The 14,977-nt window shown below is 43.9% G+C and overlaps 1 long non-coding RNA gene across 9 annotated transcripts; it reads right to left on the reverse strand.

Moving 5' to 3' along the window:
- Nucleotides 1-1,000: 1,000 nt before the first annotated feature.
- Nucleotides 1,001-6,312, reverse strand: LOC123191090 (uncharacterized). 9 transcript variants are annotated; one of them, XR_006496710.1, is made up of 9 exons: nucleotides 5,946-6,311; nucleotides 5,113-5,511; nucleotides 4,529-5,012; nucleotides 3,846-4,011; nucleotides 3,507-3,755; nucleotides 2,979-3,208; nucleotides 2,687-2,846; nucleotides 1,742-1,876; nucleotides 1,001-1,592 (listed from the first exon to the last, which is right to left on the reverse strand). It is a non-coding gene; the product is annotated as an uncharacterized lncRNA (long non-coding RNA). The 9 variants fall into 9 exon arrangements; XR_006496706.1 differs by having other exon boundaries at nucleotides 1,742-2,846; nucleotides 5,946-6,312; XR_006496708.1 differs by having other exon boundaries at nucleotides 2,687-3,208.
- Between the last annotated feature and the right edge of the window lie 8,665 nt (nucleotides 6,313-14,977).

The raw sequence follows: 14,977 nt of genomic DNA on the forward strand, positions 1-14,977 counted from the left end.
AACCAGCTTCAACATTTCAGAAATCAGATCCGTAGTTCTTAAAAAGAGCTAGATGAAATAAAACAAATTGTTATCACAAAAAAACATGTGTATCAAAATACTCCCTCAAAAGAAATATAGGAGTGTTTAGATCACTACTTTTGTGATCCAAACGCTCTTATATTTTTTTACGGAGGGAGTAGATGTTATCATCGAATTATAGTCATGAGATTCGCTTGCACTTCCTTCTGAAATAGAGGAAATGTACTTGAATGTATCCAGAACCATAAATTTAATATTGAAATAAATTTTATGACAAATATAACAACATATATCAAAATCCCCTTCATAAAAGCAAGGCTGAATCATAATAGTTGACAAATTTTCTTGCATAAAAATTATCAGGCAGAAAGGTTAGAATGCACGTGTAGCAATAAGATTGACACTAATTATCAATTTTGCATACAACTAAACTTCTTTTTCCTTGGTCTTCGAGAAGATACATACTTTCTTTCGACTATCTTAGGTTCGCATCGACGAGGGTATTCTCCAAATCAACCTTTTATGTGTACCTTAACATGAAATGACAACAAGTATAATGTAAAATTGTAAAGAGGTCTAAATTTACTCAAGAAACATCATAATACATAACTTCAAAATAGAGAGAACTATAAGAAGATAACTCCTATAATATAAAATTTGAATAGATCTAAAGTTATTTTGTAAACATCAGAATACATAATCTTAGGAAGTGGTGCGTTGGTAGGGTGTTTCAGTGGGGGCGAAAACAACAACATTTGATCTGCCAAATGGCAAAGATGGTTTACATGTAACACAAACAAATTAATGGATAACAATAGAAAAATTGAGTTCACTTTTCTTTCTAAAATAGCAATCAATGAATCACTTCTCTGGCATGCCAAATGGTAAAGCTGATTTCCTAGTCCACTGTAGTAGAGATATATATAAGATGGAAAACCAAATTAAGTGCCAAAACATGTTTCAAAGTTAAATTCTCAGGCTGCACACAATTGACATACGTAAAAAAGGGGTTTGTGCGTAGGGTTTGTACTTTTTCAAACAACATAGCTAATAATAGTTAAATGAAAATATTAAAATATTACATAAACTCAAGAAGGGGGAATGAACCAGCCAGGTAGAAGAGCTGGGTCGAAGACAGCGTTCGGCTGATACTAAAACATCCAGTCAAGGAGGCGTTCGGTAAAACATCTACAGCATTTCCATCACAAGCCGGCATGGAAACTATCACATCCCCAAAACGATCAATCGTCACGGCAAAGCCGTTCCATTCAATTCCTGCTTAATCAGGCATGGTCCGGGTGGTGATCGTTAGGTTAGGCGCGGTGATGAAGCTAGGCGCACGGTCAGTCGCTCGGCTCCGCCTGCTACAGCCTGTACTCGTGGTAAGCAGCAGAGTGGCAGTGGCGGACGCTGCCGGACGACGACCGGTAGTCGCGGTACAGAGGCGGGGCGTACTCCGGACTCGCCGGAGCGCCGCGCGGGGCAAACGGCGGCCTGACGGGGCCAACGTCTGGGTTGCCATAGCCGCTGGTCCTGGGCGGCAGAGGTACTCCATCACCCAGCAGGACCTCCTGCGTGCAAAATGGCGACAGGTCAAAAACAGACACCCGGCATGCGACTCATGACTGTATCGATAAATCAACCGTGCGTAGGGTTTGTACTTTTTCAAACAACATATCTGAGGCACGTATTTTAGCTGCAATTTAACAAAAATGTGTACCTCTAAATGCGCTTGAATGTATGCAGAAAAAGGTTTGAAGACATTGTATATTACGTCAACCAGCAGCCCTAGCAATCAATAAGTTCCTTCCTTTCCTCCATAAGCTTTTTTGCTATTCCATTTGAACCTTTCCGCCTATCTCAAGGAAAATGAACGCCTCAGTATATGATTTTTGATAATGTCTAATCCATCTATCTTAGTACTATTGCCATTCAACTTGGAGACAACCCCACAAATTCGCTATTGAGAAGCTAGTAGTAGAAGACTTTCCATCTAAGTGTGGTTAGAATGCTTTTGGAAGCTAGTGTATATACCCTGCATATAGCAGCAACACCGAAATATGTAAAATTTCAGAGACAAGGTTGAATATAGCAAAACCAAAAAAGAATTGGGCATCAGGAAGCACTTGACTAATGGCGAAAAGGCAGCAGCAAGATGTTGTACCAAAACATGCGAATCCTGTCCTCCTTGTTTCTGATATATAAAGAAAAAGTATGAAGCACTTGACATGTCAGTTGGTGTCCTTCACTTAGGAAAGCAAAGTTCAACCTGAATGTACTCTGTTTCTAGACTGAATATATACTATGTTTTTAGACTGAATATACTTTGTTTTCAGACTAAAATGGCATGTAATTCAGCATGATTGTTTTCAAAACTTGGCAAGGATCAAACATGATAGAAATATATGACATACACCTCCTAGCATATAGTAAATGTCATATGTCATGATCAGGACATGGCAAAGATCAAACAGTCAACATGTCAAACATGACATAAAGAGTAAATGGCATAGATGCCATAATCAGAACATGGCAGAGATTTCAAACTCCAGCCGGCCAGCCCCAAACCCCTCTGGCCGCTACCCTAACCGCAACGCCAAACAATCCCAATCTTCCCAAAAATCAAAATTTTACCAACATTGGGAGTGAACGGGATGGGTACTACCTGCTCGCCATCGCACATTCTCTGGTCAAGCGGGCGTTAGATGCCACATCATCATAGATGGAGAGGCCAAAGCAGTGGAGTTTTGGTCGGGAGGCCAAAACTTTACTCGGCAACTAACGATGCCCAGGCCAGCGTGGCAAAACAACCTGCTAAAACAGCTCTACAACAAACAGGCATACAACTTTTACCTGGATGAACTGTATGACCAAATCTTAAAATCAAAATTCTGAACTGCAGTATTTGTTCCCTGTTCCTCATAATGGCTTGAAAAATGAGCGCAATGTCTCCTCACATCTGCAATGTCTTCTCAACATTGAACTTTTTGGCCTTCAAGAACATGCATCATACATTCATATAGCCAAGTGTTAGATCCTGTCTTTTTACAAATCTATCTAACACTACCAAGGAAAAAAGGAAAAGGATAACGGGAGAATATTTCCTGGCAGGACGTGATATGTATTAGTCGTTGTGCTTGTCCGGGAGGAGTCTGTGCACCGTGCGGGAAGCAGAAATCGGTGACCCCTGTCAGTGCTACTATTTTAAGAAGTAACAATGCAAGATCCCTCTCTACATAAAGCGAAACAAAGACAAGGAGTACTGGAAGTAATCTCTCACACTAATTTGCATCTTGATTGAGTGGTAAAAGTATATCATAATACGAAAGGATAACAACATAATGTATCATCATAAAGACAACATGATGGGTAGTACAGAACTGCCAGTTAAGTCAAATAATAAACATCTTAGATTTTTATTAGATAGAATATATTTGGCTCTCTACAAGGTTAGTAGTAAGTCTCTACAAGGTCAGTAGTCTTACTGGATCTTTAAACTGCTTGTTCACTTGCTCGATCACGTCCTTCATGCCTTCTAATCACCAAGACCAAAGAGTCGACAGGCATGTCACCATCATACAATATTGTGTTCATCTGAGTTAGTCCATTTAATATTTCTCAAGAATATGGGCGTCCAGCTTGATATCCCATCCTTCTTTGGATACTGAATAGCTAGTGAGGCTCACCAAAGGCATACAAGATTCCATCAGGAATACCTATATCCTGTAAATGGTCTATACAGAAGATTTAGTATAAAAAGAACATTTTACAACAAGCTGTGGTATATAACAGGTCAATAGAACAGGGAATTTTCAAGTAATTACCCAACATGAATACCATGCAGGTTTCCTTCAGTTCCGCAGTTTGCAATGTATCCAATGTATACCCAGTACTCATCCATTTCTAATTCCCAGAGGTGAGAAAACAAAGCCAATACTCCCAGCTTGAACAATGTTAATCCCGCGACAAGTCATTAATCTACTAATTATCCTGCAAGAAGTAAAAAACAATAGAGTTAATTTCGCTCTTTGCTCGGAAAACTGAAAACATGTTCTTCTTGATGGGATTACAGTTCCTAAAAAAAGATGGGATTACGGTGCACTCCAGAAATCTGAGATTATTTGCCTCTATATGAACATACATCGGCCCTCAGAACATCATCACCGTGCATGTTTTCGCACCAAATTAGAACTCAAAATTTCTAGACGATCATATAGAATAACGGTGGAGCTTCTCAATTTGGGAGATACGCAATCAAGGGGTAGCATATCTGGTTGGTAGGAAGATACATTGTTGTCTATGTAGTAGGAAAAAAAATAGCCAATAGAAACCATGACTTTGTTAATCAGGAAACTATGTTAAGTAAACAAAAGTCCTCTTTTATCCATTAGGCAGGAAGATAGGTTGTTGAATAGTACTGCAAGAGAACCGGGAAATAATGGAAAAAGAAACTGAAATATTGTACTTGCATGGTGTAATTTACAGAAACAGTGAAGCATTTCCATACCTGATGATTTCATGAACCTTTGATGAGACTACCAACGTGATTCAACGGAAGCACACAACGGTTATGGCAACTGCGCCGGCTAGCTCAAGGTCTTTGATGCATACACGGCCTTATCGACTCCACCGTCTCGAACTTCCCCGACCACTTCATACACCCTGACCCCAATGCCTCCGTCCCATTCGCTCCATCACCACCGTGGAGATCTCCCTCCCCGTGCCGCTTGTATCTAGCGTGAGTTGAACGCACAAATAGATCAGAGAAGAGGCGGTTGAACACACAAATAGATCAAGAAGAGACGATCATATTGAGTCAGATGTAAATGCCTGTGTTCCTCCTTGATGTAAGGAACGGCCGGCACGGCCTTGCGCCACTCCCGCAACGCGACCATGCCCTGCCCTAGGGTTCCGCGACAACGGGGGTGGCTGCGTCCCACAACCACACCCTCCCATGGGTCCTGCCCCTGATTCAAAATACTTTTTCAAATCTGCAATGACAAGATTAATATATCACTAAAATCTGCTTGAATATCAGTGTTCAAACTGCTATTCAAAATTGCTACAAAATTTCAGAAAATGAGAAATTACCTCTGCCCCTTTTCTTTGGATTGCTAGTCCCTTCCCCTTTCTTTCCATCTTCTGGCAGGACAGAACAGCGCCGGTTGGGCATCTTATTAGCTTGCATGTATAATCATCTAAGTTCTAAATTCTAAATCTGGACAGTACACTACATAAATTTGTTAGTGATCATGAATGAATATAAAAAAGCTTTCCACCCTATTGTACAAGGTCACTACATAAATTTTCATCTATTTTATTCAGAATACGCCAATGCCCAACAAAGTTGGGAGGGACTCTCTCAACCATATTCAGTACACTTCATATATTCAGAATATGCAATGGTTTAGATCATGGAGAATTGACAGAAGAAAAATCGCAATCTATGGCCGTCGCCCGCTGGAGCTTGCCGCCTTCCTCATCGCTCCTCTGTCAAAATTAAAGATATCACCATCGCATCATCCAACTATATCGACAATGACGAAATAAAAAAATTGTATGGATTGTAAACTCATAACATGTGAGAAATCCAGTTGTCATTAAATGGCATCAAGAAGAGATAGGCATTGCCAAATCATGTTGCAATCCCATATAAGTATATATGCAATTATGCACGAGTCTATGATTCTGCCGCAAGGATCAGATAGACAACAATTTGGAGCATGGTGTTGTGTGACATCTCACAAAGTGAATGGATGAATTTTCGATTGTTACAGAATATGTATAGATTTTCACCATGCCACCAACTTCTTCAGGTGCCAACAACATGAACAGATAACGGGGTGGGAGGGGGAAGGGAACAGAGATGGAGGAGGGAGAAGGGAGAGGAGAGAAGAGGGGGAAATAGGAAGGGGTGGAGATACCTGTGATAACGGGGAGGCGGCAGTGCGGGACGGGAAGACTCGCCGCCGCGGGCAGGATGAAGAGCTGGCGGCTCCAACCCTAGCTTTGCGCGTGAGAACTGCATCCGTCGCACACAACCAGGGCATCCATCGTCTGCCGCCGTGCTCCAGCGAGCCAGCGACCGAGGGTTGCCTGGAGCGGAGGTGGAGGCGACCAGAGCCGGCGGCGGCGCGGCGCCGAGGTTGGTGCGACGGCGAGCTCGGGCGATGAGGCGGCGGGGCAGAAGCTGCAGGAGACGGCGGCGGGGACCTCGAGATCCAACAGCGAGAGGAGCCCACATCGGCTGGGCACGTAAAATGCGGGGGACCGGCTCCTAGGGGTCCTGTTTCAGATCGATCAGCTGTCATTTCGTAGGTTAACCGTGTTAGATCGTTTTAGGTCTTTTTTCTAGCTGTGAACCGGCGCGGTTCAGGATAGGCGTAGTTGTATCTTGATGTTTTTTTATCGGTTGGGAGGTAAAATGTGGGGGAACGGTGGAAAGCGGGGGGTGGGACGAAGTATCAAAAAAACCAGGGGAGGGGGGACGAAAATTGACCGGTAAAGACTACCAACTGCTTCATTAAAAGTAGAGATGAGGGTCTCCTCACCACTATGTATCAGTTTGGCCGTTCGTGCCTTTATTATAAAGGGGGCGAAAGCTTGTTTCAAGAGTACAGGGTGTGAGAGAGGCTGGTCTTCCTCTAACACATCAAGAATGTTGATGAAAAACTTACAAGTGTTCTCTCCAGTGCTCAGTGTGATAGATAGTTTCGTCATCATTTGAGATGGGTTCTCAAAAAATTTAGCACGGAAGCGAGAGATAGAGCGTTGTTTGAACGCTGAAGGGCCAAAGCCCAAGTGCACTGGATTGCTGCTCAGCAGCCCGGCCTTTTGGCCCAGGAGTTTTCAAATTGGAGAAGTGCGGGACGTGGAATCACCGTGTCAACGGAGATTAACAGAGGTATGTGATCGGAGGTATATCGTATGAGAGATGAGAGGGATGAGTTTGGGAACAGTTGATACCATGGGAGCTTTATAAAAACTCGATCAATATTTTCTAGTGTTGGAAAAACACACTAGGATAGCCTAACGTCTCCATGGCATTGCCACGACACAAAAGGCTAGCTGGTCATTACCATTGGGAGCCTCGGTCGAGTGAAATATAACAGAAATTGCACCACTGAAATAAAAGAGAGAGAAAATGCTGGTGGATCGTATGCATTATAGTTGTACCCATGCTTCTTAGTTATGGTACTCGTTCCGATGCAGAGGCTGAGGGTGATCCTCTTTTTCTTAAAAAAAAACCATGCTTCTCATTTATGGTACTCGTTCTTGTGCACATTAAATTTCGAAATACTAGTTTTTATTTTTCTAGTGATCGACAAAATTGTACAAGGATGATAAGCAAGTAGAAAATTGTTGTTGCTATCTTTTAACATAAGAGTCGAGTCATGGATCATCGCTGTTATCTATATCAGGAGGTATCATAAAAGAATTGAATGGCCGCACTAGCATATCTTTCTTGCGGAAGAATTCTTTTTTGTGATCTGGCTTTCCACACACAAATTCTTCATCGCTTGGGTGCAAGATATTGGATTCCTCTGGACAAAATGCACATGAGCTGCTAAAGCGGCACAACGGCTTTTCTGTTGACATTATAGAGAGAGAATTAGCTGCAAGTTGCATAATAACATGCCTATACTTAAGTGGCTAGCAAACATAGTACGTCCCAATGTAAAGGTAAATTTAGGTAGTACCTAAGATGGTGCATGTTTGAACGGCTAGTTGGCGGAACTGTCTATGATAATATAGCTCGGCAAAGAAGTGCTGCTTCTCGGCGGTGGCATCCATCGGGCAAGCCGAAAAAGCTGAGGTGGTACCAGAAAGTTCCTCTGAAACCGATGCAGGCTGCCTTCATCTCCGATGTCGACTGGGGAGGATACTCAGGATACTCGAACTTGGCACCCTGCATCGCAGCGATCGATCTCAAATTCTCAATCATAAGTATTAAGCACTCGCCTGGATGTATGAGAGAGAGAGAGAGAGAGAGAGAGAGAGAGAGAGAGTATCATACCGGGTTGTTGGAGTTGTAATGATGGAGGGCGATGTCGACCAGCGTAGAAGTTCGGAAGGCGATGTCAAGGGCAATACCAGGTTGTTCGCCAAATAAACAAGGGTACACCAAATAAATAAACATAATCATTTTCTAAAATAATAAACATAATGGTTGGAATGGTTATTCAGGGCAATCAGACGTTCATCCAGGGAATGAATCTCATATAGCAAGAATATAAGAATAGATCCCATGCAAGCAGTTAAGCAAATTTTGTAAGAAAATTGTCCAGTACGAAGCTAGGAATTACATACTCTTTTTTCGCAATGGAGCGGCCGATGTACTCGTCGGAGTCCCGGAGAGCGTTGGCGTAATCGTAGCCGCCGTCGCCGCCGGCGCGGCGGCTCGGCGGCTGGGGAAGAGAATAAGGAACCCATGGATCAATCAATCTCTAGTGTTTGTCCGGTGGCTCTTGGCGGCCGGGCCAAAGTATAAATAGAAAGATTTCCCCGTATGTGGTTACCTAAGCCGATCGGGATAGGGAGACGGAGTTTTTTTTTTTTTTTGAGACAAGGGAGACGGAGATAAATAACCTGCCTTTGGATCTCAAGGCAGTAGGCAGGCCGGCTGCTTGGATTTGGATCTGGGCCGTCGGCAGGCCGCGTGTCCAGCGTGGTTATGCTCCAATAGCCTACGTTTATTCGAAATCACTAATTAAAAAGTACTCGTTGCAAAAAACACTTTATTTTTTCAGGTCGCGACAAATGACGTACATGTAGCGCGCCATTTGTCGCAACCTGAAAGTTTTCCCTTTTTTCATAGATTTATTTATTCAAAACGTTTTATCTTTTAAACCGTGCATCTAAATCTCGAACCGTTTTCACCATTGGATTCCTCGCGTCGAGATCTTCAAAACTAGATCTCATGTTGGTAGGTTTTGACGAGCTTTTTTTCACAAAAAAAACCAAACGAAAAGAACCGGACGAAAAACCGAAACCGGGAGCACGGTTTTTTTCCCTTTTCGAAAGAGACACGCCTGTGCCTCTCACGAAATCACGCCCGTGCCTCTCGTGGAAGCAAAACTGTGACTCTCGTAGAAGGGAAAAAAACAGAAAGCGCGTTTTTTTCGTTTCCGAGAGGCACGACCGTGACTCTCGCGAAAGCACATCCGTGCCTCTCGCGGAAGCAAAACCGTGACTCTCGCAAAAGAAAAAAAACAGAGAATACGTATTTTTTCCCTTTCTGAGAGGCACGGTCGTGACTCTCGCGAAAACACAACCGTACCTCTCGCGGAAGCAAAACCGTGACTCTTGCGACAGAAAAAAAAATAGAAAATGCGTTTTGTTTTTCCCTTTCCGAGAGGCACGGCCGTGACTCCCGCGAAACCACAACCGTGCCACTCGCGAAAGTGAAACCGTGACTCTCGCGAAAGAAAAAAAAAGAAAAAACGCGTTTTTTTCGTTTCCGAAAGGCACGGCCGTGACTCTCGCGGAAAAAACCGTGACTTTTGCGGAAAAAAATGCATTTTTCGCACAAAAAAATTCAAAAAAATTTTTATCGAAAAGCTAAGGAAGACCGGGAGAAAACCAAAACGTCGAAAAAAACCATTTAAAAAGCCTAAAACGCGTGCGGAAAAATAAAAAAAAACAAAATCCGGAGGGAGCGTCCAGAGCGCGACACGTGGCAAGTGGCTGAGAGCGCGCCAAGTGGCGCTGATCGTTGTGAGGCTCCCGAAGGAGCGCTCGTTAACTAGTTGCTCCCTGTGTGCCTTGATTTTCTTGTTTTTGTTTTCAAGAAACCTTCAATCTATTCATCTTCAATCATGGCAGTTCAAAAAATAAAAAGGTAATAATAATTACAACCATGTATGTCGACCATCTAGCGACGACTACAATCATTGGAGCGAGCTAAAGGCGCGGCACCGTTATCGCCCCTTCGTCACTAGAGCCGTGCAAACCTTGTTGTAGAAGATAGTCGAAAAGACATCGTGCTAAGGCCCCATAGGACCAACGCATCAGAGTAGCAACCATCGCCAATGAAGAAAGTCATAGATCAGAAAATTAAACATGTAAGCACTCAAACGAAGACGACCAAAGACCGGATCCAAACAGATCCATTGAAGACCAACAACGACCAAATCCAGCGAGATCCGACGAAGGCACACCTCCACATGTCCTCCGGCAATGCTAGACGCATCATCGGGATGTGGATAGAGCGTGTGAGACATTATTCCTACTAAGAGACATCGCCGCCGTCACACATCCCCAACCAAAATGCTGAATCTAACAAAATCGTTTATTTATTTTTGAAAATATCTGGAAACAGTAGAATGCCGTGCGCAGATAGGAGTTACAAAAACCGACTCACATGGAAACTCCAAACCGACTTCAAGTTGAGCTTTCCTGTTCTACTTGCACCTGTAGGCTACTAGCAGAAAGGCATCGGACAGTTTTCTAAACTACTCCCTCCGGAAAGAAATAGCCATCGCTCTGTGATCGACTGTGCGTACCCGACCATGCCGAACTAAAGCAACATATACTGAGAGAAGCACACGAAGAAGCCTACTCAATCCACCCAAGAGGAATCTAGATGTATCAAGACTTAAAAAAGATCTTCTGGTGGCACGGCATGAAAAAGGACACCACCTACCATGTATCTTGCTATGACCCCTACAACGGGATGAAGGCAGAGCACCAAAACCCCGCAGGAATGCTTCAGCCACTACGAGTCCTGCGCTAGAATGGCATGACATTTGCATGGACTTCATTATAGGGCTACCCGGATCTACTCAAGGCAACGACTCCATATGGGCCATCGTAGACAGATTAACCAAGGTAGCTCATTTCATCTTGTCAAGACCATGTACAGAGCCGACCAACTGGCCAAGCTCTACCTAATAAGGATAGACATCCTCCATGGAGTACCTAGGATCATAGCGTCAGATTGAGGATCCCAATTTACGTCAGCATTCTGGCTACGCCTTCACTAAGCATTGAGCACCGAGCTACAACACAGTACATCATATCACCCGCAGATGGACAGACAAACCGAGAGAGTAAATCAAACACCAGATGACATGCTCAGATCATGTGCCCTCACCTACGGAGCCAAATGGGAAGACAACTTGTCATACGCAGAGTTTTCGTATAACAAAAGCTATCAGGAAAGCCTCAAGATGTCCCCTTTTGAAGCTCTTTAAGGCAGTAAGTGCCGCACCCCGTTGAATTGGTCGTAGATAGGAGACAGTAGCATCTTTGGGATAGACTTAATGCTCGACGCCGAAAGACAAGTGAAAGTAATTCGGGACCGATTGAAGACCACACAGTCCTGTCAGAAGAGCTACTATGACAAGAAGCACCGGGAAATCAGTTTCGAACTCGGGAAACATGCCTACCTACGAGTGACCCCACTAAGAGGAGTCAAGAGATTCAAGGTTAGGGGAAAGCACGCACCCCGATATGTGGGACCCTTCCCAGTCATTGTCCGGAAAGGAAGACTGGCTTACCAGTTGGAATTGCCGCCCGAGCTGTTCGAAGTTCACAGTGTGTTCCACATCTCGCATCTCAGAAAGTGCATAGTGTTGGGGAACGTAGTAATTTCAAAAAAATTCCTACGCACACGCAAGATCATGGTGATGCACAGCAACGAGAGGGGAGAGTGTTGTCTACGTACCCACGCAGACCGACTGCGGAAGCGTTGACACAATGTAGAGGAAGTAGTCGTACGTCTTCCCGATCCGACCAATCCAAGCATCGTTACTCCGGCACCTCCGAGTTCTTAGCACACGTACAGCTCGATGACGATCCCCGGGCTCCGATCCAGCAAAGCATCGGGGAGGAGTTCCGTCAGCACGACGGCGTGGTGACGATCTTGATGTACTATCGCCGCAGGGCTTCGCCTAAGCACTGCTATAATATAATCGAGGTGGAATATGGTGGCAGGGGGCACCGCACACAGCTAAGGAACGATCTCAATGATCAACTTGTGTGTCTAGGGTGCCCCCCTGCCTCCGTATATAAAGGAGCCAAGGGGGAGGGGGCGGCCGGCCAGGAGGAGGGCGCAGGAGGAGTCCTACTCCTACCGGGAGTAGGACTCCCCCCCCCCAATCCTAGTTGGAATAGGATTCCCCGAGGGGGAAAGAGAGAGAGGGGGCCGGCCACCTCTCCTAGTCCTAATAGGACTAGGGGAGGGGGGAGGCGCGCGGCCCACCTTGGGCTGCCCCTTTCTCCTTTCCACTAAAGCCCACTAAGGCCCATATGCTTCCCGGGGGGTTCCGGTAACCTCCCGGTACTTCGGTAAAATCCCGATTTCACCCGGAACACTTCCGATGTCCAAATATAGGCTTCCAATATATCAATCTTTATGTCTCGACCATTTCGAGACTCCTCGTCATGTCCGTGATCACATCCGGGACTCCGAACTAACTTCGGTACATCAAAATGCATAAACTCATAATAACTGTCATCGTAACGTTAAGCGTGCGGACCCTACGGTTCGAGAATAATGTAGACATGACTGAGACACATCTCCGGTCAATAACCAATAGCGGGACCTGGATGCCCATATTGGCTCCTACATATTCTACGAAGATCTTTATCGGTTAGACCGCATAACAACATACGTTGTTCCCTTTGTCATCGGTATGTTACTTGCTCGAGATTCGATCGTCGGTATCCAATACCTAGTTCAATCTCGTTACCGGCAAGTCTCTTTACTCGTTCTGTAATACATCATCTCGTAACTAATTCATTAGTTGCAATGCTTGCAAGGCTTATGTGATGTGCATTACCGAGAGGGCCCAGAGATACCTCTCCGACAATCGGAGTGACAAATCCTAATCTCGAAATATGCCAACCCAACATGTACCTTTGGAGACACCTGTAGAGCACCTTTATAATCACCCATTTACGTTGTGATATTTGGTAGCACACAAAGTGTTCCTCCGGCAAACGGGAGTTGCATAATCTCATAGTCTTAGGAACATGCATAAGTCATGAAGAAAGCAATAGCAACATACTAAATGATCGGGTGCTAAGCTAATGGAATGGGTCATGTCAATCAGATCATCCACCTAATGATGTGATCTCGTTAATCAAATAACAACTCTTTGTTTATGGTTAGGAAACATAAGCATCTTTGATTAACGAGCTAGTCAAGTAGAGGCATACTAGTGACACTCTGTTTGTCTATGTATTCACACATGTATTATGTTTCTGGTTAATACAATTCTAGCATGAATAATAAATATTTATCATGATGTAAGGAAATAAATAATAACTTTATTATTGCCTCTAGGGCATATTTCCTTCAGTCTCCCACTTGCACTAGAGTCAATAATCTAGTTCACATCGTCATGTGATTTAACAGCAATAGTTCACATCACCATGTGATTAACACCCATAGTTCACATCGCCATGTGATTAACACCCAAAGGGTTTACTGGATTCAGTAATCTAGTTCACATCGCTATGTGATTAACACCCAAAGAGTACTAAGGTGTGATCATGTTTTGCTTGTGAGAGAATCTTAGTCAACGGGTCTGCCACATTCAGATCCGCATGTATTTTGCAAATTTCTATGTCAACAATGCTCTGCATGGAGCTACTCTAGCTAATTGCTCCCACTTTCAATATGTATCTAGACCGAGACTTAGAGTCATCTAGATTAGTGTCAAAACTTGCATTGGCGTAACCCTTTACGACGAACCTTTTTTCACTTCCATAATCGAGAAACATATCCTTATTCCACTAAGGATAATTTTGACCGCTGTCCAGTGATCTACTCCTAGATCACTATTGTACTCCCTTGCCAAACTCAGTGGTAGGGTATACAATAGATCTGGTACACAGCATGGCATACTTTATAGAACCTATGAACAAGGCATAGGGAATGACATTCATTCTCTTTCTATCTTCTGCCGTGGTCGGGCTTTGAGTCTTACTCAATTTCACACCTTGTAACATAGGCAAGAAACTCTTTCTTTGACTGTTCCATTTTAAACTGTTGGAAATATGCCCTAGAGGCAATAATAAATTGATTATTATTATATTTCCTTGTTCATGATAATCGTTTATTATCCATGCTATAATTGTATTGATAGGAAACTCAGATACATGTGTGGATACATAGACAACACCATGTCCCTAGTAAGCCTCTAGTTGACTAGCTCGTTGATCAATAGATGGTTACGGTTTCCTGACCATGGACATTGGATGTCGTTGATAACGGGATCACATCATTAGGAGAATGATGTGATGGACAAGACCCAATCCTAAGCATAGCACTAGATCGTGTAGTTCGTATGCTGAAGCTTTTCTAATGTCAAGTATCATTTCCTTAGACCATGAGATTGTGCAACTCCCGGATACCGTAGGAGTGCTTTGGGTGTGCCAAACGTCACAACGTAACTGGGTGGCTATAAAGGTACATTACAGGTATCTCCGAAAGTGTCTGTTGGGTTGGCACGAATCGAGACTGGGATTTGTCACTCCGTGTAAACGGAGAGGTATCTCTGGGCCCACTCGGTAGGACATCATCATAATGTGCACAATGTGATCAAGGAGTTGATCACGGGATGATGTGTTACGGAATGAGTAAAGAGACTTGCCGGTAACGAGATTGAACAAGGTATCGTGATACCGACGATCAAATCTCGGGCAAGTATCGTACCGATAGACAAAGGGAATTGTATACGAGATTGATTAAGTCCTTGACATCGTGGTTCATCTGATGAGATCATCGTGGAACATGTGGGAGCCAACATGGGTATCCAGATCCCGCTGTTGGTTATTGACCAGAGAACGTCTCGGTCATGTCTGCATGTCTCCCGAACCCGTAGGGTCTACACACTTAAGGTTCGATGACGCTAGGGTTATAAAGGAAGTTTGTATGTGGTTGCCGAATGTTGTTCGGAGTCCCGGATGAGATCCCGGACGTCACGAGGAGTTTCGGAATGGTCCG

This window comes from Triticum aestivum, chromosome 2A (assembly GCF_018294505.1).
Source record: "Triticum aestivum cultivar Chinese Spring chromosome 2A, IWGSC CS RefSeq v2.1, whole genome shotgun sequence".
Taxonomy (NCBI): Eukaryota; Viridiplantae; Streptophyta; class Magnoliopsida; order Poales; family Poaceae; genus Triticum; species Triticum aestivum.